Source organism: Suricata suricatta, chromosome 10, assembly GCF_006229205.1.
Source record: "Suricata suricatta isolate VVHF042 chromosome 10, meerkat_22Aug2017_6uvM2_HiC, whole genome shotgun sequence".
Classification (NCBI taxonomy): Eukaryota; Metazoa; Chordata; class Mammalia; order Carnivora; family Herpestidae; genus Suricata; species Suricata suricatta.
In genome coordinates this window covers 112,369,595-112,397,386 of record NC_043709.1, presented here as the reverse complement: position 1 = coordinate 112,397,386, position 27,792 = coordinate 112,369,595, and the positions used below count along the sequence as shown (strand labels likewise).

At 40.3% G+C, this 27,792-nt stretch overlaps 1 long non-coding RNA gene across 1 annotated transcript in view; it reads right to left on the bottom strand.

Moving 5' to 3' along the window:
* LOC115304562 overlaps positions 1 to 7,831 on the bottom strand; it is a 107,756-nt gene extending 99,925 nt beyond the window's left edge. The window contains exons 1-2 of the long non-coding RNA XR_003914500.1: positions 7,714 to 7,831; positions 7,508 to 7,631 (exon numbers count right to left, since the gene is read on the bottom strand). This is a non-coding gene — a long non-coding RNA (uncharacterized LOC115304562). The remainder of the gene's footprint in view (positions 1 to 7,507; positions 7,632 to 7,713) is intronic.
* Between the last annotated feature and the right edge of the window lie 19,961 nt (positions 7,832 to 27,792).

Sequence of the window (27,792 nt, the reverse complement as noted above, 5' to 3'; positions counted from 1 at the left end):
TCACTAGAAATCTGGCTTGTACAACATTTATATATGCAAAGAACTTTAAAACTGTAACTTTTAACCTCATCACTTCTACATCATTCTTAGCTGGTAAATTTTGTCAATCTCATTAATACTACCTTAATTTAAAGATAGATCTTCATAGTTATATTTAGCTGCCAGATTTTGTTCATTTATTATTCTTCAAAACCTTTGCATAAGTTAATTAATATCCATATTAGAAAAGAGAAAAGATATTGGACAATAAGTCAATGTCCTTTTAAAGTGAAGTCAGGACAATGAAATACATAACTGAAATCTAAAGACTTGGTTTTTCTATTAGTACCATTAAAATGCATAGCCTTGAAAATGAGCCAAACTTTCCAAATATCAGGCTCCCGGCAAATGCTCATTAAGCATCTACTGCACAGAACACAGTGCAAGAAGCACATGAGAAAAACGTTTGAAGCGTAGTCCCTCCCTCCCCAAGAAAAATGTCTATTGGGAGATATGAGACATGTATACATACCCATGAAAATAATTATGCAAAATAGAGCTCCATGAGATTAGTTCCAAGTGAATAAAATGGTCAAAACATGTAAAGAGAACTAAAAAAAAATCCTGGCTAGGGTGCTCAGAAAAGGTTTTGTTAAGGAGATAAGATTTAAGCCAATATTAAAGAGTAGATATGATTTTTTAAATATACGATCCAAGTGTTGAATATAATTCAATAGGATATCACTTATACAAGTTTATCCTGGTTATGTTATTCACCCACCTTCAAGGCCATATTAGATCAATCACCATCATTCACCAAGTTAGATTCATCACTGTCAATCACTATTGTGCAACAGGAAATCCTTAAGGCACTCCCTCACTTCCCTTTCACCCATCATTCTTCCCTGCCGTCAATCCCTGTCCTATTCTTCTCTCCATCCCCTCATCCCAACTACCAAATAATTGAATCAACTGCAAAGTTGTTTAAAAAAAAAAACAGCAAAAGTGTTCATGAATGCTATCCTTGATTGTTCTAGTACAGGTTTTTGCACAGATATAGATATTGTTAAAGCGCAACTGCATATTCAACAGGACCTCATCATTTCATTACAGGAATAGGATTTTTTATGCTGAATTTCACACAGTGATGTCAATTTGAGTTCTTCCAAGTTTACCATGTAGGAAAAGACCTAGAGAAAGGGCCTACAAATGTTGTTTTTAAGAACTTCCTGCTTTATTTAGGAATTGCTTTAGCACATTTTGTATCAGCCTCCAATGTCCCCAAAAGAGATCCAGTGTAGAAGCATGTAGATGTCATGGCTTCTAGTCCAAGGGCTCAATTGAAAGAAAGCCATTAGTGGTATAGGGGTGCTAAGGTGCCAGACATCACAAATCCAAAGCTTTTGAAAGTGGTTTTGTTCTCTTCTTATCATTTTAGTCCTGTACCCTGGTTTCCCAGAGCAAATCTTTAGTTACGCAGATTCATTCTAAATCCAATTGCTGCCTATCTCAAGGACCATTTCCCAAGACATGGCCAGCGGCGCTGCATCAGTCTTCATGACATTTCTGCCCACAAACCAATGACATCAGTTCACCATCAGATACCCATTATGCACATGTTGGTAGAGCTTTCTAGGGGGCACATGATCTCTTTTTGAAGGGAAATCTTCACTGCAGAAACATTTTGGTGTTCTTTCACCCTGCCTTTGCATATGTATACTAACACGTCTTTGGTTAATGCTAAAGATACTTTTTCCAGAATTGCACTTGCTGGTTGTGATAGTTCCCAAACTAGCAGTCTCTTGGTTGCTCTAATGCCATCTTTCTTATTGATACCTGGCATGAAGGGTGATGGTGCAGATGGACAATATTAGAGCTAAGGATGAGAAACGCTAGCATTCTGCCCTGCCTTTCACCCCTTTTTATGGTAAAATTCCCAAAGAAGTGCTTTCACAAGGAATTCTAGACAATAAATGAGATTGAGGTGCTCCTTTATTGCCATCTGGGCTTGGAACCAATACCCCAAGTTTCGACTACCTGCCTCAGGTTCAGACTCCAAGCAGGAATTTTCCTTTTTCCTCCAAATCCCAATCTTATAATCAGAAAGTAACTGACCACAGCTACAAGCAACATTCACAAACACCCCATACACCCAAATATCCCAAACACCAAGCCCATAGTCAAGCAAGAGAAAGTTGGATGTGTAAACAGAGGCAGAGCCTAGGGACCTCCAACAAAAAGAACATGGCATTTGGATCCTTGACCTTTAAAACATGTAAGTAGACAATCAGAGTCTTGGGATGACTCTGTTTAGTGACCACTACAGTTAGGAAAGGGGACGAGGAGGGAGGGAAAGACTTAGAACTTTCCTCTCCATACAGCTTACAACTACCTTACAATACTTGATATAATATGTGAGGCATTTATCCCCAAGATATCCCCTGCTTTTTTGAAAGCCGGATTCAATAAATGATCCTTGAATTCTTTGAATCCTTTCTTCAGGAGCTCCAGCCCAGGCCTGACTATGAAAAGAAACATTTATGAATTGGATTTCTTGATCAGACTGTGGTCTTGTTGAAGTTACCCTGATGCCATGCAAGATCTTCCTGATTTCACCTTTCTCTTCTTTTGTCCTGGTTTTACTTAATGCGTCCTGCTACAGTTTCAGGACACTGTGGCAGTTTTGCCAGGATGGTCTTGGGCTGAGGGAGACTTACTGAACACAATTGCTACACACCATAGTCTTCAGGATTCTGCCAATTCATGGAACCCGTTAACTATGCAAAGCCAAGGATCCTCTGGAGCACATGGACTTGACACTTGACAACCTCCTGTTGCCTCCAAGGAACAAAGACATACAGGAAAACTTAACAGGCCAACAATTTTGGATATTATTGAGCTTAAAAATTATATATATAGGGGCACCTGGGTGGCTCAGTCGGTTAAGCCTCCGACTTCGGCTCAGGTCAGATCTCACATTGGTGGGTTCGAGTCCTGCGTTGGGCTCTGTGCTGACAGCTAGCTCAGAGCCTGGAGCCTGCTTTGGATTCTGTGTCTCCTTCTCTCTCTGCCCCTCCCCCTCTCATGCTCTGTCTCTCTCTGTATCAAAAATAAATTAAACATAAAAAAAGAATTAAAAATAAAAAATTATATATATATACATATATATATACATATTGGGGAGAGAGAGGGACACAAATCATGAGAGGCTATTGAATACTGAAAACAAATGGATGGCTGAAGGGGGAGGGGGGAGGAGGGTGATAGTCATGGTGGGGAGCACTTGTGGGGAGAAGCAGTGGGTGTTATATGGAAACCAATTTGACAATAAATTATTATAAAAATTATAATAAAAATAAGAGTAAGACAAGAAATCAACCATTGATTTCCCCAAAATGATCACAAGCCTAAGTCTGTTTAGCAATTGTGGAGGGATCGATAATTTGTGGGGCAGAGATTTGTGTTCAAGTTCTGACTCATCCACTAATTAGCTATTTGATTTTAGGGAACTTGGTTCATTGGGTCTCTGCTTCCTCATCAGTAAATGAGGAGGTACAAAGTCTAAGGTCACTTTCAACCTCATAAATTTACTAATTTTGGAAATAGTGCAGAATTCTAGTTAGACATATCATAAGAATTTACTCCATGCATTTTAATACTTATAAATGTAAACTGATCATTAGGATGAATAATCTTGACTACCAAAGTAAACAGTTTCTTTTTTTTATCATTTTATTCATATAAAGTTATAAACATCCAAAGTCTACACAGAGCAATTTTATATGAATAATTTTAATTTCATTTCTTTTTTTTTTTCCTTTTCAGAAATAAGGAAAACAAGTGATGGGAAACACTGGTAATGTGATACTAAGATCAATGCCAATAACAACATTATGATTCTGACTGTAACATTAAGTCACCCACAAGCCACGTAAGCTGCTCATCAGAGAACATAAGAAGCCTTATACGTTTCATGCAATGATGGAAATTCTCCAAAATTGTACTCTTATTAACTTCTGCATTTCTCCTGTTGGTGAGGTTAACGTACTTAATCTACTGCATGAATGTGTAGGAAGTTTCATTGTGCAATATGTATTTGGAGAGGTTAGGTTGGGGAAAATGTCCTTTCTAGGTATTATACCAATTTTAAAAAGTGTTATATTTTCTCCTAAAGAATTATAATTTAATATAACTATAATATAAGTATAGTTTAATCCATAACTAAAGTATTTGCTTAGTTACCTAATTAAAAGAAAAAAAAAACACTACTTAATTTTCCCTAAACGTTCGACCAAATCTTCTAGTACTGTGGGGGGAATCACCAAACTTTGCGCAGTCTCTTTATTCCTGTCTGCTTTCTTCTGCCAGAATCATTGCCTTTGACATCTCTGACACATTTCCATCATTGCTGCAGGGGGAAATCATGACGTGCTCTCCAAAGAGAATCGGGGAAGTGCGAAGTGACAGCAGGGGGAGCAACTGAAGTCACACAGGCCCAGAAAGGCAGCAAGCTCTGCAGGAGGGCGGGAGTTATAGCAACTTCTACACTTCTTACTGGCTTGCATACCCTAACTTAGAGGTACTGACTTTATTAGGAATTAAATTGTTCTCACCACTGCTCTGCTCCTTCAGGCCACCATAATGTTGGAGGCTTATTTTGAGAATTTACTTCAGCAGCAAACTCTGGGAAAAGGAAGTATGCAGGATAGGGTAGATTCAATAAGAAAAATGGGTAGCAGGAGCCGGGGCTACCCTGGGGAAATGTACAGTTAGAGAGGATGAAAATATGGTAGGAATGGTTTCATCTGTGATTAGACTTCAGGACAAATGGCTTGAGAATAAACAGAAAATTAGACGGGGCCTCTGGGTAGCTCAGTCGGTTAAGCTTCCAGCTTCCCACTTCGGCTCAGGTCATGATCTCACAGTTCGTGGGTTCGAGCCCCACGTCGGGCTCTGTGCTGACAGCTAGCTCAGAGCCTGGAGCCTGCTTCAGATTCTGTGTCTCCCTCTCTCTCTGACCCTCCCCTGCTTGTGCTGTCTCTCTGTCTCTCAAAAATAAATAAATAAACATTAAAAAATTAAATAAAAAAGAAAATTAGAGATTTGGGTGAAGGGACCATGGGAAATGGCTGAGAACCCTTTTCAAATAAGACAGTGGGACAGTCATTCCTGTGATACAAATCTCTTGAGATCTTCAGTTCTAAGACCACAAATGCATATACATATGCACAGGACTCAAATTTTTAAAACTACGTAAAGCAATAGAATAATGGGAAAAACAAGAGCTTCAGACATTAAGACAGGCTTGGGTTCCAATCTTTCATCCAAACTTTTGCAAATGCAAACAAGTGTCCTTGTCCAGGAAACTGGGCCTCAGTTTCCCTTTCTGTTTCTGTTCTTTTCTGTTTTGATGGCTACCTTTCAGATCCGATGGGCATCGACAGACTATGCACATACAGGGCTTGGAGTAAGCTCACAAGAAGGAGCAGTGGTAATTACTGTGTCCCAGTGATCACTGGGGGTGGGGACAGGGGATCGCTGCAAGGGCTTTAGTGAGGATGGTGAATCTGCCTCAGCTGATGCTCTGTGGTGACATGACCCAGCCTTTCAGATTTGAAAGATAATGCCCAGAGCTGGGCAGACATTCAAACCACCCCAAGTCTGATGGGTCTGGCAAACTCACCCCCCCTCCCAACCACCACTACCACTATTCAAATGTTATTTGCTCCAACCTTCACAACCCACAACCTCATATCAGTTTCCTGGAAGGTGAGTCATGGTAACACAAGAGTGCAGAGAAAAGAACACACGACAGGAATTATGTAAACTACATTTCCTTGTCCAAAACAGATTAGGAGTCGCAGTGGTGTGGACCCATTCAGATTGTCCATTCGTGCTGAACGGCACACTTGAGCTGAGGAGCCAGGAGGGGCCCAACCAAGCACAGGGAGCTGCACCAGCATTGGCCTCATTTGCTCCACTGACCCGCCTGGCCTTTGGATCAGGAACCCAGCCAGGAGTGCTATTCTCATAGGGACCCTGTTGTTTTTTCTATCAAGTCAGGGCCTGCTGTTCCAAAGATTTCTCCTGCTGTATCTCATTTTGGTCTCTCAGGGATCTATTCTCTGACAACGTGTGTGTGAAACTTGCCTCAACAGGAATCAGAGTTACTGCAGACTGACTGACAAGTTTCCCTGAAAAACTGCCAACCCAGGCAGAGGCTTTGATAACAGAGCATGAAGCTGGAAACAGAGAGCCTGAGAGAAAAGCTCAGTTCCCTTCACCAAGATGGGCCTCTGACCAGTCTACACCAATCTAAGAATTGTGTCAATTCATCCAATGTACATTTGCTTACAAATAATCTTTCCCAGGCTTTTGGCAGGGTCTGGGAGCGCTGTGCTGCAGGGCACCTTCCCCCTGGAGCCTGCACTGAAAGCCCAGAGCCACTGATTTTGCTTTCTGCTGCCTGCCTTGGGGGTCTGGGCTGGCCAGGGCGAGGGGCCAGGGAGGAGAACTGTGCTGTTCCCCAGGCCCTGTCCTCCGCCAACCAATAGAGAATTGTCTGGTTTCACAGGAATGTTTTGTGGCAACAGCCCACAGTTTGCCCAGCCCCCTCACAAAAGGGACTTTTGATGGCTGTGTCTAGCTGCTGTGGGAAATTCTACCTTTAGACCTTTCACTGCACCTTCACGTACACCCCCTTCCCCAGACTAAAGGTCTTCCCCCAGGGGCAGTCTTGAGCAAATTTGGCCTGGGTCTGTTCTCCTTCCAGCCTTCCATCCCTGCCACACTGCCTCTGCCTGTATGTTCCTGGGGACAGGGTCTGAATCATATTTTTCTTTGAACCTTTCAACCTGCCACAGTTCCTAAATTTAAATCTAAAAGTAATTAAGCATCTCATATGTGGCTGACATCTTACTCATCCAAAGCATTTGCTTCTCACAAACATCATCACCAGTTTACAACTTGGGGAGACCCAGACCAAATAAGTAATTCGTGCAAGAGCACCCTATGACTAATTCCAGCATAGGAATAGTAGGCACATAGTAAGCATTCAATAAATGGATGGCAAATAATAAATAGATACATAAATGTCTTTGATGTTATCTATCCACTACTATCCAACCTTTCATTTTATATAAAGTTCCTTAATTTTAGGGAAACATGCAAAGAAAATAGAATTGCTTAGATATGATTACATAATGACCTTTTCATAAGGTCAAATATAAGAGTGATATTCTTAAGATAGTGCTGATGAGTAGTTCCCTGTCTTGCAACAGAATAAGAAAAAAAGCAGGAACAATTGTCAATAGAAGCAGAAAAAAAATCTCTCTATTCTGAATGCTCAGCCTGAAAAGAGATATTTTGGTATCTCCATCTCACGAGGCTTTTCAAAGAAGAGAATGGAGAAACCATCTATCCCGAGTGGATTGATTAGTCATTGAGCAGGTCTTGGTGTCCACAGGGCTTAAAAGGTTTTCAAATAAGAAGCCCCTTTCCAGGGTTACCCTTCATGACTCACTGGTACCTGAGGCCTGAGGCAGCAAGCTTCTCCTCTGGAGACCGTGAGTCTTCTTGGAAAAATGGAGTTTTGAAGCTGGAGTCTCACACTCAACTGCAGGCAAGGTCCGGTGCCATTATGCAGGCTGTCTCTGGAAAAAATCGAGATAAAGTATTTTGAGTCTGTTTTAAAACATCAGCCTTCTTTTTTCAAACAAGCCTCTTCTCACTGACCTCTCTCCTTTCCTTCCATCAAATTCTTCCCCACAAGGAGTTTTTTGCTGTTTATATACTTAGAGTATAATAATCTGCTATACTATCTGCCTTCTAAATACCTCTCTTCCAAAGCCCCTCTGGCCTTCTGGTCACCTATGACATCTTTTAGCACCAGCCAGCCTTATCTGTGCTTTGGGGCTCCTGCCATGAACACATGACAATCGATGCTTTTCGTCATTGTGAAGTTGACTTCCAGGTGGTGACAGCAGCACAAGAATGCTTGCCCCGCTTTACGCCTTGCACACAACGCATTCAAGTACCCTTGTCACACCCCAGAAAAATGAAAACTTGCACTCTTTATCTCTCTGGTAATAATTTCATCTTTAAGGCAATTGGTATTCATTTAATCTTTACCTTTAGGAATAGTACCTTACATGAATTCTCATGTGGAATCGGTAATCAAGTTTATAAGAGGATATATAAAGTCTTCCACAGAAGCTTTCATCCTAAACTGAGTGAAATAGTGAAATAGTTTGAGACTGATCTGGCAACAACTGTGCTCCCATTTTGAAGTGAATTTACCTAATGATAAATGGTTATGTTTTTAAAGCAGGAAAGACAAGAGGTGTATCGGCTCCTGCAAGCCAGAGCCATGCTCCTGAGAGAGACCCACTGATCCCTGCTGGCATGACCATGGCTTTCTGATACTAATGCTGGACTGACACCTTACTCTAATGTGGAGACCTTACTGAAACGTAAATTGCAGTTAGCCAAGTAAAGTCTCATCATAGCCTGCACATTTTTTAGGACTAGTTATAAGAAACCATTGCAAAGGTCTCTCTGGCCTCTCTCTCTGGCCTCCTGTGTGTCTCTGCCACGGCGCTCTGTGGCCACCAATGACCTCAGGACTCAGCAACAAGCCTGACCAGGAAAACACAGCCCCAGAAACTGGTAGTTGTTAGGTTTAGCAATGATAAATCACTTCTTCTACTGTTCCTGTTAAGGCTCTGAATTTGTAATATCTTTATATTAGCAAGTCCCAGCTAGGTTAAGTTTAATTATTTATAGCTGCTGCTAGATTCAATTTCTTTAAGACTTGAGCATATGCAGAATTATTCTGTAGTCAATGAAGCAAATAAGGTAATATTGGGTTAAATATAATGCAAAGATGTTTTATTAGAATATAGAGACAAAAGCTTTCTCTGTGTTTAACCAAAGTCCAGTGCCTGCTATTGACTGTGGAATCTCTCAGTGCTCAGCTTCCCGGTACCGCTACAGCACAACATGAAACAAGAGTCAGGACAAGCATCTGGTAGCATGAGTGAAACCAAGCACACGAACTCACAGCAAAGCAAAGCACGGAATTTTAACCACAGCAAGCCTGATAAAACACTCCTGGGTCTCAGTTACTGTCTGAAATGATGAAACTGATTCTTCCAACAACTCAATCTGCATGCTCCAATATCTAAGTGATGCTTTGTGGCTTTTTGTTTATTTATTAATGTGCTGCAAAATGCATCCTTGGCATTCAGTGGTTATTGAACACTCCTGATTAAGCACTTTACATATTCTACTTTTTCTAAAAACAAAATTTTTTATTTTTTTAAAAATTTTTTTTATGTTTTTCATTTATTTTTGAGAGACAGAGAGAGATAGCACAAGCAGGGGAAAGTCAGAGAGAGAGAGGGAGACACAGAATCCTAAGCAGGCTCCAGGTTCTGAGCTGTCAGCACAGAGCCTGATGCGGGGCTCGAACCCACAAACCGTGAGATCATGACCTGAGCAGAAGCCAGACGCTTAACCAACTGAGCCACCCAGGCGCCCCTAAAAACAAAAATTTTTAAAGGATAAGCACTATTTCAAAAAAAAAAAAGGTAAGCATTATTTGGTTTAGAAGTCCTATTTTGAAAATGAGAGGGGGAAAAAGGATGACTTATCCTCAAATAGCATTGCTGATTCTTGAGATTCAAACTATGTGGGTACCTAATTTTAAAATGTCGTTTAAGTCACTATCATTTCATTTAGTTTGTTTATCATTCCCTTTTTAAAATTGCTATATTTGTTACCTCTTTGATCTGTGACTAGGCCCAATACCTAGAAAAAAAAGTAAACACTCTGTTAGTTGATTGATTTTTTTTCCTTCTGCCAATATTCACTGGGCATTTACTATGTGCAGGACACTCTGTTAGACATTGATGGTTCAACAATGAGTCAGCACTGGTCTCCAACCTCAGAGAAGGAGAGACATATAAGTAAGAACTCTGATAAATTGTTGTACACATCATCATAGAAGTATATGGACAAGGTACCATGACAGCCCAAAAGAGAAAATAGTTAGCTCTATCCAGGCCTCAGGGGTAACCCATCAAAAAGACTCTGAGGTACAAATAGGAGTTCACCTGGCAGACAAGAGTAGAGTGAGTCAGTCTAATGGGAGGAGACACACGAGAACATGCACTGAAAGCTGGAGACCAGAGCACACACTCAAGAACCAAAAGGTATGTTCCTCTGAATGACACATGCCTACTGTGAAGTAGCAGCAGGTGAGAGAGGCTGAATCAGCATACAAGGCATTACATGCCACGCCTGACATCTGGGCCTCAGCCCTGAACATGGAGTAAGCGATGGAGTGGAACAACCCCACTTGCATCTGAAGAAGGAAGGGCTGACAGTAGTGTGCGCAGTGGAGACGGGTAGGAGAACACTGCAACAGCCCAAGTGATAGCTGGAGGGGCTTACCCAAGGCTACAACACAGGTAATGGCAAGGAGGGTGGAAAGTGCAGCTCGCTCCCTTTTTCTATACCTCATGAGTTGCAACCTGGGTAGGAGGGAAAACAGACTTTCGAATTAAAAGGTTTCTTACAATTTAAATATTGTCTTTAAGTTAAGTAATCAATCCAAGAATCAACTCCCTATCATCAGTGGTTCAGATGGTCTCTTTAGGTAAGTCCATCCTTTTGCAGAAATGTTAAGTCTTCTAACTCTTCAGTGTAGGGTCTGGGTGGATGAAAGCAACCTCCTTGTGTTGGAAGATAGAGGTCTAAAGATCAACACATCGGTGCCCCCTCACACCTCTGCTGGGGCATTGCAGAGCGGGTCTCATCCTCTGGTCCCATGTGGCTTTTCAAAGCATACAACTGCCTCTCACCCCTGGAGCTTGGCCAATTGCCCTTTTGCAACATAAGGAAAGACATGGTATACTGATCCAGAAGCAGGTAGGTGGGCAGACAAAATGAAAAGTGTGTGCAAGTTCTCTTCTGACCAACACTACTTTCTCAGTTAAACAGGAAGCAAGAATATGAGCTAAGTGAAGAAGGCAGGAGAGGGAAGAAAGGAGGCAGAGTCATGGACAGGGCCACAAGGATCAGGGAAATGCGGTCTGACTGCCTCAATCACTAATGCCCACCACAGGATTGTGGTCATAAATGTGAGTTAGTGCAGATAGCCTGGACATATGTTTTTCTCTGGCTACATTTAGCGACTCAGTGCAGGCACAAACTAGGTAGAAACTGTATTTAACCAGTGTCTAGGTTTCCTAAGGTAAGCCTACCTAGAAAAGATGGGGAAGGAACGGAGATGATACAAGGGAGTGATGCAATGGAGGATGACACAAGTGAGTATAATGATGAAGCTGGAATCGAAGCTGGGCACTGAGGGGAAGGAAGACAGCAAGGGGATAAGGGACAGCAAAAGGGCCATAGGGCAAATGAACTGTTGGGTCAAAGTCTTGTTGACTTTGTTGGGGTAGGAAGGAAATGAGTGGAGGTGGAAGGAGGAGGTAGCTGGAGACTGGGATGCTTGAAACACTGGTTATGAAGACTCTAGTTCTGGGACAGTCCAACTGCAGAGTAAGGGACAGAGGTGGTGTCTAGGGTGAGGCCTTTGAACAACGAAGAGAACAGAACATTGAAATGGTCGTTTGCAGGGATATTTAAATCACCAAAACCTGGAGTAATCATTGTATTGAAAGAGCAGCAGTGAGCTGGGGGGGGCAGGCTCTGGATGACAGCAACAGGGGTGAGGCAGCAGGAAGGACATTCACATCCAGGGCTCTTGGGGAAGAGGAGCGAAAGAAGGGAGGGTCTGGAAGTGGCGTCGCAGAGGAACAAGGTGATGGCTGAGCCCACGCAGAGGCCCAATGGCAGGAGAAGTGCAGCAGAAGAAAAGCTGCTTTTTGAAAAAGCAGCAGGGAAATGAAGCATTAGCTGGAAGGAAACAATAGTACCAAGAAATGTGCTATTTATCTGAGACATTTCTTCCCACCCAGCAGGCTGCCTTGTTCACTATTTGCAAAGATTTTTAAAGGAGTGATGATTCTGAGGCTAAAAGACAAAATGTGTTAAGTGTTAGCTTTGTGAAGTAGGGCATTATCTGAGCTTAAAGCAAATGTGAGAGTCTGTTAACACTAAACAGTGCCTACTGTATTTGGCTTCAGAGGCAAGAAATCTAGAGCAACAGATCTGAGTTTTCCATTACCACTCACTTTAGTCTTTGTCTTGAGGAAATATAATAGGCAGCTTGGAACAGTGTACTATTGTTCACATTACATGGGTGGGAAGATTAAGAGCTTAATTAATCAGGGAATGGGTAATTGATAATTGTAAGTCCCTGAAAGTAGTCACGATCACTTGTGAGTCCATGAAATCAATAATTGTGATTGTTCATGAGTCATTTTGTAATGAATGCTGAATCATTGTTCACTTGCCTGGGAATGGTTTGGTGGAGCTCGGCATTGTCTCAACATGGAAGCCTTCCCAGTATTCATATCAGGCTCTTTGGGGGGCAGATTTCCAGATTTAAATATACCTGGAAGAATAAAGGAGCAAGGAAGGGGGGCCGGGATTAATGAAAAGAAAACCAAACTTTTCAAGCAAAAGTGATTTGAATTCAATGCCCAAGGAAACCTGGTAGCATAGTCACTTTAAAGATAAGAATTCAGAATCACTGGGGCACCTGGGTGGCTTAGGCAGTTAAGTGTCCCATTTCCACTTCTGCTCAGGTCATGACCTCACTGTTCAATGAGTTTGAGCCCCGTATCAGGCTCTGTGCTGACAGCTCAGAGCCTGGAGCCTTTCTGGATTCTGTGTCTCCCTCTCTCTCTGCTCCTCCCCTGCTTGCACTCTGTCTCTGTCTCTCTCAAAAATAAATAAACTTTAAAAAATATATGTAATAAAAAAAGAATTCAGAATCACTATATTAAAATTGTTCTCAGCCCTTCCCCCACTGGCATTATCTTTGTTGGAAGAAAGAAGAGAATGGAGGGGAGGGGAAGTAATTACAAGTATGAATGCAGAATAACTGCCGACAGGATTTTTAACACCTCCATTTCCTGGCTTAATGGTTTCAAGTTTAGGATTAACTTTATCCGTGGTCTTCAAGTTATTGTTTTCCCAAAAACCTTCTTTCTTGGCTGTGTTGAGTCCAAGAATAAATCAGAGGTTCTTTCAAGCCACAGAATTCACCATCCATCTTCAGTAGAAAAGTTCCTCTCCTTCTGGCAGACCTGCTGTTACCCAGGTGCTAAACGCATCCACATACATAAACATAAATAGATACAAGCATGTAGCTGTATTTTACAAACACAGACAATACTTCCTGGTACTATCATAGCATGAACTGCAAAAATGAATGTTTCATCAAGAAAATCTCCCTGAAGAGGTTATGTAAATCGTCAGTACTGGATATGGTAGTTAACACACTGCCTTGATCAGCCATTGTACTGTTTATTCAGACACATGTACAGGGAGAATTATTTATTCAGCCAACTGCACTTGCCTGTTTGGATTGTGTGAGAAGCTCAAGAGCTGTTCAGATTACCCTGACCTGTTGAACTAGAACTCTGGCTAACTGCACTCAGCACGTTCCCAGGTTCCCGGCACTTGGCAGAATCAACGCAGGTGCGCTCAACAAAACTGAAACGAGGCAATAAAGATTTACAGAGCAGATGTGGTTATTAGTCACATAAAGAATGACAAAAGATTGTTTGCTTTATCAAAAACAAAGTCACCACAAAATTTCTTTGAATAGCAACTTCTTCTAAAGTGATTTAAAAATTAGTTTTCATTGAGGGCGTTTTATTGACTATTGTGAGAACTTAAGCATCCCTATAACTAAGGATTAGCCTGTCTTAACATTCCGAGTCCCACTTCAAGCCACCATGATCAGAAGTGAGTTGAAACAAAGGCTGAATTTCCTGTCCCCTTTTTTTCTTCAAATACATAAGAATTCTTGAATCATATACATCCCCAGGTAAGACCATGTACTCTTTTCACACAGGGTTTGTTCAAGCATATCTTTTAAAAGAGAACACATTTGGTTTGGGTATCCCTTCTATGTTTCATCTTTTGCTCTCCTTCTTTTTGTCACACTTCCTTCAGCTTTCAAAGCTCTCCTAACTGTCCCCAATCAACCAACAGGGACTCCCACACAGGTCTGCCATGGACCCATGCTGGCTCTTCAAAACATTCACATCATGTGTCACTTTCTTCGATCCCTAGTGTCTGTATGTCTAATTTTGGAAACAAATCCATGCCTAGGTATTAATGGAGAATATTTTTTAGCATTACTTCTTTCATGGGACATGTCTGCATTTAAAGTTGACATCAAGCTAAAGCACTGGACACCTAAATCCTCCAGATGGTTGAAGCTCAGGATCCTCAGGATCCCACTATTCAGATGAGCCTCTTTTGAGAGGGAGATTTCCAGATTTAAATGTATCTGGAGGAATAAAGGACCATTGGTGGGGGGAAGGGAAGAGCAGGATTGACAAAAAGAAAACCAAACGTTTCAAACAAAAGTGGTGTGGTTTTTTTGCCATCTTCCTTCCTGCTCCAAGAACAGATGAAGACACTCCTCTCAGTAACCCAGAAGGGCATTCTTTGAGGGGTCGTGTGCTCCAAAGAAGAATATGAAGCTGCCGTGCACATGTCATGGGTTGCACGCAATGGTTTCATGTCTCTTGCACTCACTGATGCCCACTGAACTGTGATAAAGATTGACGTACTTTTCTGTACCAGACTTGTGACTCCAGCCCAGATGAATGAAGGTGAATTCTGTAGGAAGCAGCCACCTAAAACCTCTCCTCTCCACATCAAAGTGTGGCTGTAACCACCTGACAAGCTCCAATCAATCCTATCGGCTCTGAAAAACCAGGTTGGTGGCCTGGAGTGGAGGGGCCTCAGGTCTGGCGGCAGGGCAAGGCAAGAGCACAAGGCCTGGCTCTCAGGCTTCCCCACTCATCACCTGTACCCTCCCCAGGTGCTTTGACTTTCTCATCCTCCCAACAGCTAAATAGAAGGTAGGTATGAGCCCCATTTTTCAGACAGGTGACTGAAACTCAGAATTTTGATTAATTGCTCAGAGTCATACAGCTGCCAGCCTTCTGATCCAAGGTCGCCTGACCCCTTAGCTGTTTTCAATCAGCCTTTATAGCTCCCCTCCATGAAACAGAGCACCACCAAAACACACAGTAGGCTCACAATAATTGCTTGTCTCTGTCTCAGGGGCCTCTTGGAGACAGGGCCCTTCCAACGCCTTGTATCTCTCAGAACAGATCATCACCTATGATGGAGCATTCAAGGTTAGCAGTTCAGAACAATTCCAGAGAGGTAAATTTTTTAAAAAGGCTTATGAGGGGGAGTTGAATGAAAAACCATTGAATGTAGAAACATTGGATCAAGGTGGTTCAAAGTGGAAGAAAGCAGATGTTGGAGGACTGTGGAGACCAAGCAAAAGTCAGAATGGAAGACCACCAGGAAGTCATTCCTTGGAGGACTTCTTATACAAGAAACAGAAGACTTTCAAAACATATAATCCATGGGTGCCTGGGTGGCTCAGTTGGTTAAGTGTCTGACTCCTGATTTCAACTCAGGTCATGATCTCATGGTTCATGAGTTCGACTGCCATGTTGGGCTCTGTGCTGACAACTAAGAGCCTGGAGCCTGCTTCAGATTCTGTGTCTCCCTCTCTCTCTGGCCCTTCCTCTGCTCACACTCTGTCTCTCTCAAAAGTAAATAAACATTAAATAGAAAAATTTTAAAAAAAGTTCTATCTTCCCTTGTTTTACACAGATAAATAGGGAGCAGGAGTCTGGTGATACCTGCCCTCAGACTTCAAATGTCTAAAACCGTGAGACAATAAATTTCTGTTCTTTTAAGCCATCCAATTTGTAGCATTTTATTATGGTACCCCAACAAACTAATAGACTCACCATCAGAGGATGATGTGCCCCAGCCAGGGCTATGTGGAGGGTAGGTCAGCCTGTCTCTGGGTTCCATACTGGCAAGCCCACTTGCCTACCAAACCCAACACCACATTCTCCAACTTTGTCCTTTTTAACTTAATATTTTGGCCTGCATATGTCTCACTTAGTTTAAATTCTCAAATTCTCTAGATCCCCAACAGGGTTAAGGGGTGACATTTGTTGAGAAACCTTCAGAAATACCAGTCGCTAGATACAGTATACCACAAATCTCCACATTGTGCAGAATCTCTTTGGGGATAAAAATTATCTTTTCAAGAGCACATTTCTTGTCATCATATAACTTCCCTTGGTGTTCCATACATTTTGCCAACAATACTGCTAAATGAAAAATTGATGAAAGAAATAAAATTATTGATATCAAGCAGCTGTTGAAATAATGAATGCTAACCACAACTGCCATACTGTGATATATCCCCTAATCTTTAGGCTAAATATATTATTATAACTGACATCAGGATAAAAGGACTGGGTGTTTCAGGGTGAGAGTGAACCTTTAGGACAATGTGCAGTGTACTGTGAACGCCACAGAGAGTGGCAGCTCTAGCCGGGCAGAAGGCACTCCTGCAATCCAATCAGATGCCTGCATTTAGAGAGGAGGATGGGAGGAAGGGATCCTTAAATTAGCAAAGAGCAGAGATCATTTTCCAATTCTAATGTCAGTTGCCTTTCCATTACACCAAACTGTTAATGGCACATAGTGAGCAAAAAAAGGCATAAATTACCATGGAAAGCATATCCATTTTACATGGCACATGATTTATTTGTAAAATGGATGCCTCTCAGATCTTCTACAGCCTCAAGAAGTGTGAGATGTGGACTTCCCAGGCGCCTGCGGCTGAAGTATCAGGACAGGGCCCAGGAGAGGTAACAAAACCTAGCAGCCCAGGTCCTACACCGACCATAAAAAAAAGAAATCAGCAGGGAAATGTGCGCCCATTTGTCTTCTGCCAAATTTGAAGCCAATATCTACTCATTCAGAAGCATCCTCTGTAGCAAAGTGGGAAAAACTATGGCTCATCGCTCTGACCAAAATGGTCGACTGTGTCTCTACATCTCCAACTCTGGAAACAGGCTTCTTCAGGACTTCACATCTGGCTACAGTATGGGTGACGTGTGAACAGCTGGAGAACAATTCTATTCATGTCTGGAAGCTGCTCTTACCAACAGAATTACTCAGAAGTTTCTAGGGAAGCACAACAGACACATTTCCTGAATTTTCTATCTGGGTGGTAAAGAACTATTGGCAGCAGAGCACACAATCATGCTTCACTTTCAGAGCTGTATATAGTTCCCAAGTTAACTGAGAAAACATCTACTGTGTTTTGTCTACTTCCGCTTTTAAGAACAGATATCCTTCCAAAAACAAAAACAATTGCTTGTTCAATCATTCAGGAGATTAGGTAATCTCTTAAAAGTGGAAAAATCAAACTGTAACTAAAGTTTAAAATGCATTTTGCCTACTTCTTGCTCTTCCCATCATTTCCTAAAACAAGAAGAAATGTGGGAGAATCAAATGCTCCTCTAAAAAGCCTATGGCAGTAGTCCCTTAACTATCTGCTGATTCCATGTAGAGCTCATAATTATTTTTTGAGAGAGAGAGGAGAATCTTCAGCAGGCTCCACCCTCAGTGCAGAGCCTAACATGGGACTCGATCCCACAACCCTGGGATCATGACCTGAGTTGAAATCAAGAGTTAAATGCTCCACTGACTGAACCACCCAGCTGCCCCCATCTAAAGCTCATAATAGTTAATGGCTCATCTTCAGATGGATCTCAGCTTAAAGTTAGCATTGAGTTTAGACACTTCTTTGAATCTGGCCTCTATCTGTTCTAAACTGTTTGATGTGATATTTAAGCTTTCTGAATTTCAAAATTTTTATCTCTAAAATGCAAATAATACTATGTATTTCCAGAGGTTATTATGAAGTTAAATAAAATGTATGAAAAGTACTTACCTTCTGTGAGTTTGTGAAATGTAGCCCTTGTTGGCCCATGCTATAGCATCCTTGGAGAATAATCAGGCACAAAGATAAGGACATTGGTGATGGTGATGCCAAATGATTATATAGTATTTACAACATGCTAAGCACTGTTCTAAACTCTCATTATATTATACTGAGTCTAAACTCTCAATATGTTAATTCACTTAATCCTCACAATATCCCTACAAGGTGTTCTACAGATAATAAAACCAAGACTCAGAGAGGTTAAGTCGCCTTTCCAAGGTCACACAGCTAGTAAGCTGTAGAGCCAGGACTCCATTCCAGACAGTCACAGAGATTCCTTTGCAGGTATTTGTTACCTAGTCTGCACTCTTAATCATGACACGGGTTACCTCTTATGGTTTGATGATAATCATAGTGGCCTTTGCCTCTCAATTTCCCTTGCTAAATAAGGTTCCCTTTGCCTATTGGGGTAGAAAGGGGCTGCTGCATGTCTCTTGCAATTATTGGTCTTTCTCCAGGGGTCTGAATGGTCTGTCCTTTCTTTCTTCCTCATCTGGAAGCACTCCCCTCCCTCTCTGGACTCCAACCACACTGTCCTCCTTTTGTTCCTCATACACAGCATACTCCCTCCTCTGCATGGAGCTCTCTTTTCTGCCTCCTTTTACTTTATTTGTGTTTAAGTAATCTCTACACCCAGTGTGGGACTCAAACTTACAACCCTGAGATCAAGAGTTGTATGGCCTGACTGAGCCAGCCAGGTGCCCCATCTGTCCTCTTTCCCTTGGATACCCTCTATTCATCTCTCAGATGTCAAACCAATTGTTATCTTCACAAAGGAAGCCTTCCTGGACCTCCCTGATCAGGAAGCCTTCCTCATGCTTACAGCTCCATGGACCTCTTCTGAACAGCTCCTGTCCATGAAGGTAGAGGCTCTGTACTCTTTTTGCTCACCATGTGCCATAAAGTCTGGTCAAATCCCACACACATAACAGGATCTCAATATTTGGTGAAGGAATGAATGGAGCTTGCTCTGTGGTTGAAGGTGGCCAGCAATGTCAACCTTCTCATAGCTTGTAACTTACCTCTGCTGCTCCTACTGGGCTCAGAAACTTTCAGAAAGCCCTTAGAAATACAGAAAATATTCTTCTATTATAGTAGAGGATTTAGGGGGTCACTTCTCTTTTCATCATTCAAAACAAAACTTAAAATACTATTAGTTATAACCCTTAGAGCACTATTGCAATAAATATTTAAAAGTCAATATGCTCATATACTTGAGGTCATATCCATGCATACCTGTGGCCACACTGTAATCAACAAATTCTTGTCCAATCAAAACTAGTTGAATATTTTAAATCCTTTACAAGAGAGTTCCCTGGAGGTTTATATTTTCTCCCAACTTGTACTGTAACATTATTGGATTTCAAATCTCCTGAACATAGTTTGGCTTATAACAGCCAGCAGCTTACTCTTCTGGTTTAATTTGTCATATGCATGGCAAGAAAGACATGAAATTCCTGTTAAGGAAATACTATGAACTTTTGCCTTCTTGTATTTACTGTTCTCTTAACTTGGGCATCTTCAACTTGAAACACTTAGTGAGAAATTTATTCTTAAGGGCTATTTTACTTTTTTTCTATTCTTTGTGATGATCCTATTTCTGGCCATGGGGTGAGTTACTCTCCTATTCAATTACAGGGAATGTGTCATATAAATATTTTAACATTTTAATTAATTGTATTTTTATTATGTTTGTCCTGAGGCTTCCACTGCTAAGAGTAAAATGTATTAAATCTAAAATAGAAAAACCATGACTTCAATTAGGTCCTAAGTGGGATAAGTTTCAGTTTGAGACCAAAGAAGCTGCTTTATTATGACTGAGATGGCACAGGTAGTCTCTGTAGCATTTATTCTAATGACAGTCAAGGCTCCTGGCCCTAAGTTAGCAATATCTCCCCAACACACATAGTTAATGCCTGTCATTACTCTATTATTTCTTTTTTTTTAATGTTTTTATTTATTTGATAGAGAAAGAGAGAGAGAGTTTGAGCAGGGGAGGGTCATAGAGAGAGGGAGACACAGAATCCAAAGACAGGTTCCAGGCTCTGAGCTAGCTGTCAGCACAGAGCCTGATGTGGGGCTCGAACCCACAAACTGCGAGATCACGACCTGAGCTGGTCAGACACTCAACTGACGCCACCCAGGCGCCCCTCTATTATTTCTTTAGTTCTTGAAGGCTTCCCAGCCTTTTAAAATGCCACTTGAAAGTATTAAGCCTTATCAGTTCATAGCTTTGTTATCAGCTGACACCTCAGTTGACAACCAGCTGAGAGTGAGAGCTTGCCAGGAATGCCACCTGGATAGGTGCTGGGCCTGCGGGAGGAGAGAAGAGCTGTCGGGAAGGAGAAGGAAGATACTATGAGGACAAAGGGAGGCTCTAGTAACAGCTTGGTGTAGGGTGCAGCTGGTCTTGTTGCCATCAAGCATGTTTTGCTCAGTAGTAGACTTCAGCTTCCTAGGGGAACATCCTGGCTCATGGAGCTAAGGAGTGAGGCACAGTCAGAGGCAGACCAGGTTGGAGAAAAGACTCACTCAACTGAGGAGTACGGATCCTGCTCAGTCACCGAACAGTTTCTTACACTTTGCAGACTGTTGATGTCAACACCCTCATCCGTATTGACAATGCAGTCATCTGTGTCATCCACATAAAGTAGCTAACAATAGCATAAGAGTACTGCATCCCAGACACCATTCTGATGCTTCACATGCTAGGTGACAGACGATGAGACTGGCCATCTTCTACAGATTAGAGCTGAGGTTTAAAAAAAAGTAAAGCAACTTGCCCAAGAGCAAACAGCTAGTAAATGGAAGAAGTAGGAATTAAACCCCAATGTGTCTAACTCCAAAGCCTAGGATTGTACCCATTATGTCTTTGAGCTTCTTTATTATAAACCTCTTTAAAAAGCTATTATTTTACTTACTTTCTAAACATCCTGGGAAATGTAGAGGATGTACATGCTCTATTATTTCCATTTTATAAATTAAAAAGCAAAGACACAAGGGGACATAAAGTTAATGGCCCTAGGTCTGCAGTCAGTTGCAGAGCACAGATAGAAACATGGTCCCCAAGTGCCACTCAAGACTTCTTATAAAAGGAAATGTGTGTTCCTTTGCCTCCCTCCATGATGCACACTGTACCTTTATTCATTTGCTTCTGTGTTAGCATTTGTTCTTTCTCTACCTTTGGGAATACATCTTAGCCAGAGATAAATCTCCTTATCAAAACATGATCTACTTAATTTGTTCATAGAGACAGCTCTGTACTTTGGATACCATTTAGGTAAAAATCATTACATTAGGAAGTTCTAATCAGGGTAAAGTGCAACAACCATAATTATTGTAAGCACTCCCAAAAAAGTCTTCTGCCAATCATTTTGACTCAGGAAAGTCCCCTGAAGAAACGGAATAGAAGGCCCACAATGTGGCTGCTAACAAAGCCTTCCCGCAGTTTTAACAAGCAACCCTAGTTTTTTATTGACTTAAAGGGAAATGGAGTCAAGAGGGAAATTCCAATAAAATTGTAGCTAAGTCAAAGGTTTGTTTTTGTTTCTATGGATTAGATCTCACACATTTCCTGTTACTAGACTTTTTTGGGTGATGTGTAACTTTAACCACAAACCTAGCATTAAGCAATGTGCACCAAAGGCTAGTTCCTGATGAACTTGAGAAAGGTCAGAGGCTAACTGGGCCATGTATGGTTAAAACACATGAGCTTGAAGCTGCAGCTTCTCACCTCAGCATAGTATTACAGCATTATCAGAACAAGAACGGTTCAGTGACTTAGTAACAAGACACGTGAAATGTCATAGGTTTAGAGAAACCAATCTAATTTTGTCTTAACTGTTACCCTAAATAAATGACTCAAACTTCCTAATACCTTAAGAAAACACCAAAGGCGCTTAGTCTGAAAGTCTAGGCCTCACCAATATGACCTACAGCCCTGAATTCACCACAGAGGAAGGAGCCACTGAAATTTATACTCCTTATCAACTACATAGAATCATATCTGTCACCAGGCTCCAAGGATGAATTTTACTAAGGAAAATTAATAACATACATTGACAAAAAGTCTAAAGGAGATTTAGAAGGGACTTCCACAAAAAAAAGTACAAAAAGCCTTGTGTTGAACTACAGATTCCAGTCAAAAGTGAGTTATGGAAACAAAACACATCTAAAGAATCAAAAAGAACAGATTTTCTGAAACACAATTACTGATTTCCATTTAGAACTTCAGTTGAGATGAAAGGAGACAAGGTAAGATAGAGAGAACCACTCAATATTTAGCTGTTCTTTCCAACATTTTCTATCTTGAATCAGCACAACTGCTTAGGGAAGGGTAATGAGGGGTCAGGAGAAAGTAACACCGAAGCCCAGAATCATAAGGGGCAAATAACTTCTAGGGATAGAATATTTACGAATAATTTACAAATAAGGTAAACTTTGACAACTGCTATACAGACTTCAAATCATATTTCTCTTTTCAATTAATTGCTCAAGTTCCTTGTTTCAGCCATAATTTAACAAGAAGGAGAAAGAAGAGGAAGAGGAAGAGGACAGATTGAAATGAAGCTTGGGCCAGAAGTACTGGGCTGCAAAGGGCTTTCAAACCTCTCCAGTCAGTTCAATAGATTCCTGAAACCCACATATCTGGGACAAGAGAAGAATGTGTCCACAGAGTAGACTCATAAACTGATTTCTCACAGTGACAAACTAATGCAGTATCCTTGACAGAAGAGAGATACAGCTAAAGGAAGAGTTTTGTGTTCCTGTGCGCACTCTAAGGCCTAGTCTATTCGTTCAGAGCTTTGGGGACAATCTTTCTAAAAGAATACTATCTTTCTTTTCTTACTGAAAGAAAGTTCAAGGTTTTAAATAACTGGAATCACTTAGTCTTTTAAAACTCCACTTTAACTAAACAAGTTCAAGAATGCCTGATGGGAGAGTAGGAGAGTGAAGTTATTCATATCTGGGAAGATAAACCAAAGGTGCAAAATTTTCTCGCCTCATATCTATATATATTTTTACTCTTAGGATATAAATCTCTGAATCTGAAGGGAAGGATAATGCTTAAAATGCTGCCTTTGTGCCCTGCATGCTAGAGTGAGTTTTTCTAAGAAGGAAGTCTTTTTACCAGATTGTCTTAGGAAGTGAATTACTCAAAGAAGGCACTTGAGGAAGCTCTAGTCATACTCTATGACACTTTCTGTAGCAGCAATTCCATTTTCAGTTATATACAGTCAAACTGAGAAAGATCAGTCACACTGACGAAGTGATCTGAACATTCAGGACGGCCCCACCCTGTGGAAGGTCCACACAGGATATATGAGCCAATCAAGATGAACCATGCATCCTGCGATGCAGCTGCCTTCCAAAAGAAGTTTTCCATCCCTGATAAGATATATTTAAATAGGAATCCACTTTAAGTAAAATTTGAAAACTTTAAAACGAACATGTCCCTTAAGTTCAGCCAACAAACAGAATGAAAAAATGTGCCATGAAAAAATAAGCAAAAATATGCCAAAACACTGTAAGCAATTACCCAGCAATAGGTAACATTTTTCTTGATGTTTTTCTTAAATTCCCAAGTTTCGTACAGTGAATAAGTGTTACTCAGAAGGTCATTAAAAACATAATGTAGAAAACAAATCCAGAACTTCTGGTCAAGATGGCATTTTAAGGCCATGATTTGAACTCTCTCTGTTCCATATATATATATATGGAAATAAGTATATATATGTATTTATCACAGGTAATATTTTTAAGAGAAAATTAGAAGTACAGAGCCATATTCCAAAGCAATATATTAGCAGTCATAATGTAGAAAGAATCCTACATAGTAAAAAGGGAAATAAAGAATGCAAACAGAAAATTTACAAAAAGATACCCATAGTCTCTAATAAGGAAATCATTGTAAACTTGAAATATGATATGATTTCATATCCATAATTTTGGCAAAATTTTAAAGTGTTAAAATTCCAAGAATTGGCAAGAATTTGAAGAAATGAAAACTCCCATGTTGCTAATGGTTGCAGAAACTCATATACCATTTTTGAGAAGAGTTTGATCAGGTCTAGTAAAAGTGAAGATAGGCATACTGGATGACTAGATGTGAACCCTATTACAAAGCATAACTCTGCCACTCATGCACAAGGAGACATATACCACATTGTTTATTGCTGCACCACTTGAATATTGAACAATTAGAAATAATCTGAATGTCAACAGAAAAAAAAGGACAAATAAATTACAGTATGTTCATAAATTAGACCACTTAGATCATTAGATTTATTTTGAGATAAATCAAAATAAGCAAGATATAACTGTATCAATATGGATATATATTAAACACATTAATCTGAATAAGAAAAGCAAGTCACAGAATTATAGATGCAGTATTACATCAAGTATCTATGACTTAGTGTTGGTATGCAATGCATTATCACTTGTGTAAATTTTTAAAATACATAAAATAACACTGCACATTGAATAAATGCCAACTTCACAATATTATCTAACTGTCAGGGAGAGAAAGAAACGGATCAAGAATAAATACAAAATTTCTCAAATATATCTATGTACCATTTTATTGCTAAACAAAAAAACTTCAAATATCTTAAATACAGAATTTGTTATATCTGGGTATTAAGCATATGAGACTGCATCTTATTATTATCTGTGCTCTTCAAAATAATTGGATATATTTCATAATTTGAAAACATCATTAAGTGTCCATGGGATTTTGTTTAATTTTTAATTTTTTAAGTGTTTATTTTTGAAAGAGAAATAAACACAGCGTGGGGAGGGGCAGAGAGAGAGGGAGACACAAAATCCAAAGCAGGCTCCAGGCTCTTAGCTGTCTGCACAGAGCTCAATGCAGGGTTGAAACTCACAATCCATGAGATCATGACCTGAGCTGAAGTCAAAGTTGGAGGCTTAACTGACTGAGCCATTCAGGCACCCCAAGAGGTCACTGTTGATTTTAGCTGAATAAATTTTTGGAGTGGCACAGCAATGTCCGTATTTCAGAGGCTAGAGAGGGATACAGAGTTGAAATAAAGGCTTGTTATTAACATGGAGAAAACCTGATCCCTTATGTAGAAATAATATGGCATGAAAAGAGCTGGTGGAGAAGGTACGGTTTGGGGGAGTTGGGGAGATGAGGAAGGCAATGATTAATCCCTGAGCTTGTGAAAAAGAATTGGATATGGAGACTAAATCGGAAGAGATAAAGTACTCGAAGTATTTGAAATGATAGAACAGTGGAGTCTATGCTACATAGTAGAAAAGATTGAGGTCATGGAAGGGTTGCTAGAAATGAGAGTGGAGGGACTCGAGAGTGTGGAATGTTCTACAATGTGAAAGAGCAGAGGTCATAGGATTAAAACAGGGTAAGGGTGGGAAGGTAGGAAATTGTGGTCAGATAGCAGAAATCAGAAACAGAGCAATTCCAGATGAGGTCCAGGTCTGAGAAAACACATAGTAAACGTGGTTGAGTGGAAAAAGCTGCTGCTAAGCAGGTTATACTGAGTGGTCAAGGGAAGGGAAGGACCAATATGGATTCTGAAGTCATCAGGACTGAACCAAGATCTGGGGAAGGGAAGGAAGCAGAGAAAGGAAGACTGAGCTACATGCCAAATGCCTCAATGTAACTGATAGGTGGCAGAAGAAGGGAAATATAGAAGAGAGCATAGATGATCTTTCCAAAAAAAGGTTCTCTGACATTATTACTTTTGCCCCCAAAAAATACTAGGGAAAGTAAACATTAGCAGAGATGACTTTACCATTTCCCGGCCTCCCTCACGTACACAAGCCCTTCAAAGCAGAGGGCACATGCTTTGTCTCAGTTGCAGAGGGAAGACATTTTAAAAGAGATCAAGTGAAGTTTCTGTCTCTTTCTACCCTAGCTTCCTCGCTGTCATATTGCAAAAATGTCAGGAAAACTTGCAATGACCATGGGCATTTTTGGCTTCTTATGAGAGAGATGAGTGGAGGGTACATTTAATTTGGACCTACAAGGACATATTTGTATGGTTTTCAGTCACTTCCATGTAGTTATGGCTACCCATCACAGGGCAGAGACAGCTTCCAGCAATAATCCTGCTGTCCATCCTGCCGACTTACTTGGCATCATGATCTAAGGGTCGAGACCAGAGGCTTCATTGTTGTGAGAATGAGTCCCATGGTGCTCACTGATAAAAAATGAGAAACAATGTTTGAAACAGATGGAGGCAAAAGCTAGATGTGAGAAAACCTTCAAATCATCTGATGTGTAGAACTGTAAATTAAGGAAATGTAGTGAAAAAACAATCTTAGGAGCATGTTGTGGGTTAGTCTAATAAGTAGATTGTTTTCTGCATTTGTAATGTTTGTAGTATTTACCAGCTTTGGTAAATTTGTGTCTTGTTGTATTTTTTCATTCTAAATAATCATTCAATTTCATACCTAATTTTATATTCATAATTTGAAAAGAGCCCTCCAAAATTGTACAAGCTTCCCCCAAATTTAGATCATTTCTAGTGGTTAAAAATTGGATTCAAAATAATAATAGAGTCATTAAGAATCAACCTTGCTTCTCCATCTTCAGTTCAAAAGATTCTTTCTTTTCCCCAAAGAAATGTAAGATTTAACCAAACATCATTTGTTGTATTAAAATTTATGTAATCCTTGTTTTCTTAAGATGTAATCCAAAGACCAAGGAATGAAACCAAAATCTTGAATACAGTGATTTTAGCCAAGTTTCATGGCCTCTTAATAGTATGAGATTTTTCCATGATTTTATATTTCTATTTGCTTTTCTATCATTATTTGGAAAAATTCTGCAAAACAAAAAAATATTATTGATAATGATGATAGCCTTTTCTAAAATGAGGATGCCAGAATTCTACTCATTATATAATAACCCAAAAAATCCTATAAAGCACTCTATCTTTATGGAAATAATTTACAAATAGGAGGCACAGGATCCCACAGTCCACCTAAATATGGAAGAAATTAATTCATTCCATACAAAAAGGGAGAAGACAACTGCAAAACTCATATGAAATGGAAACCCACTAAGCTCTGCATGTCATTCATCAATGGAAAACTGAAATAGCTTCAGTAAATGATGGTCGTCTAACTTACAGAAATATTCTTTTACTTAACATCAGGCTTTCCAAACACCTAGCCATTCAGACTATAGATTTGTATTAGAATATTCCCTTTAACAAACTTTCAAATGATTTACTCACCCTAAAACCAACAAACGCCTGATCTCCTTGTCTTTCCAACAGACATCCCTGTATATTTTAAAGAAATCTTTTGAGATAGTTTGGCCTTTTCTTCTTAAAATGCTTATAAATCTACTTTGTTTTGTGATTTAAGAGGAAGCAATGACTTGCCCACTCAAGAAAGGTGTCAGGTACTCCTTGTGTTTGTTCTTAAATTCTCCAGTGCCCTTTTTGCAAAGCACATTGGAACACAAAGCTCAGCAGAGCCTAGCTTAATACCTTCCCCATCTGTTCTCTCCTCTCCAGGCCATTGGTGAAATTTGCTGCTATGGGTGGTGAAATTTGAAGACTGCCAACAAACCCTACTCTAAGACAAGGAGCACTTAATGAACAGCATATTTTCTCTAACTGTTCTTTGCTACCATTGGTATATGAAGTGAGAAGGGATACATGGTATTTCATTTGTCAGAATTTACTAATAACAGGGAGAATTCATTTTTATTTTTTCTTGGAGTTCATTTGTTTGTTCATTCTTTCTTTCTTTCTTTCTTTCTTTCTTTCTTTCTTTCTTTCTTTTTTCTTTCTTTCTTTTTTCTTTCTTTCTTTCTTTCCCCTTCC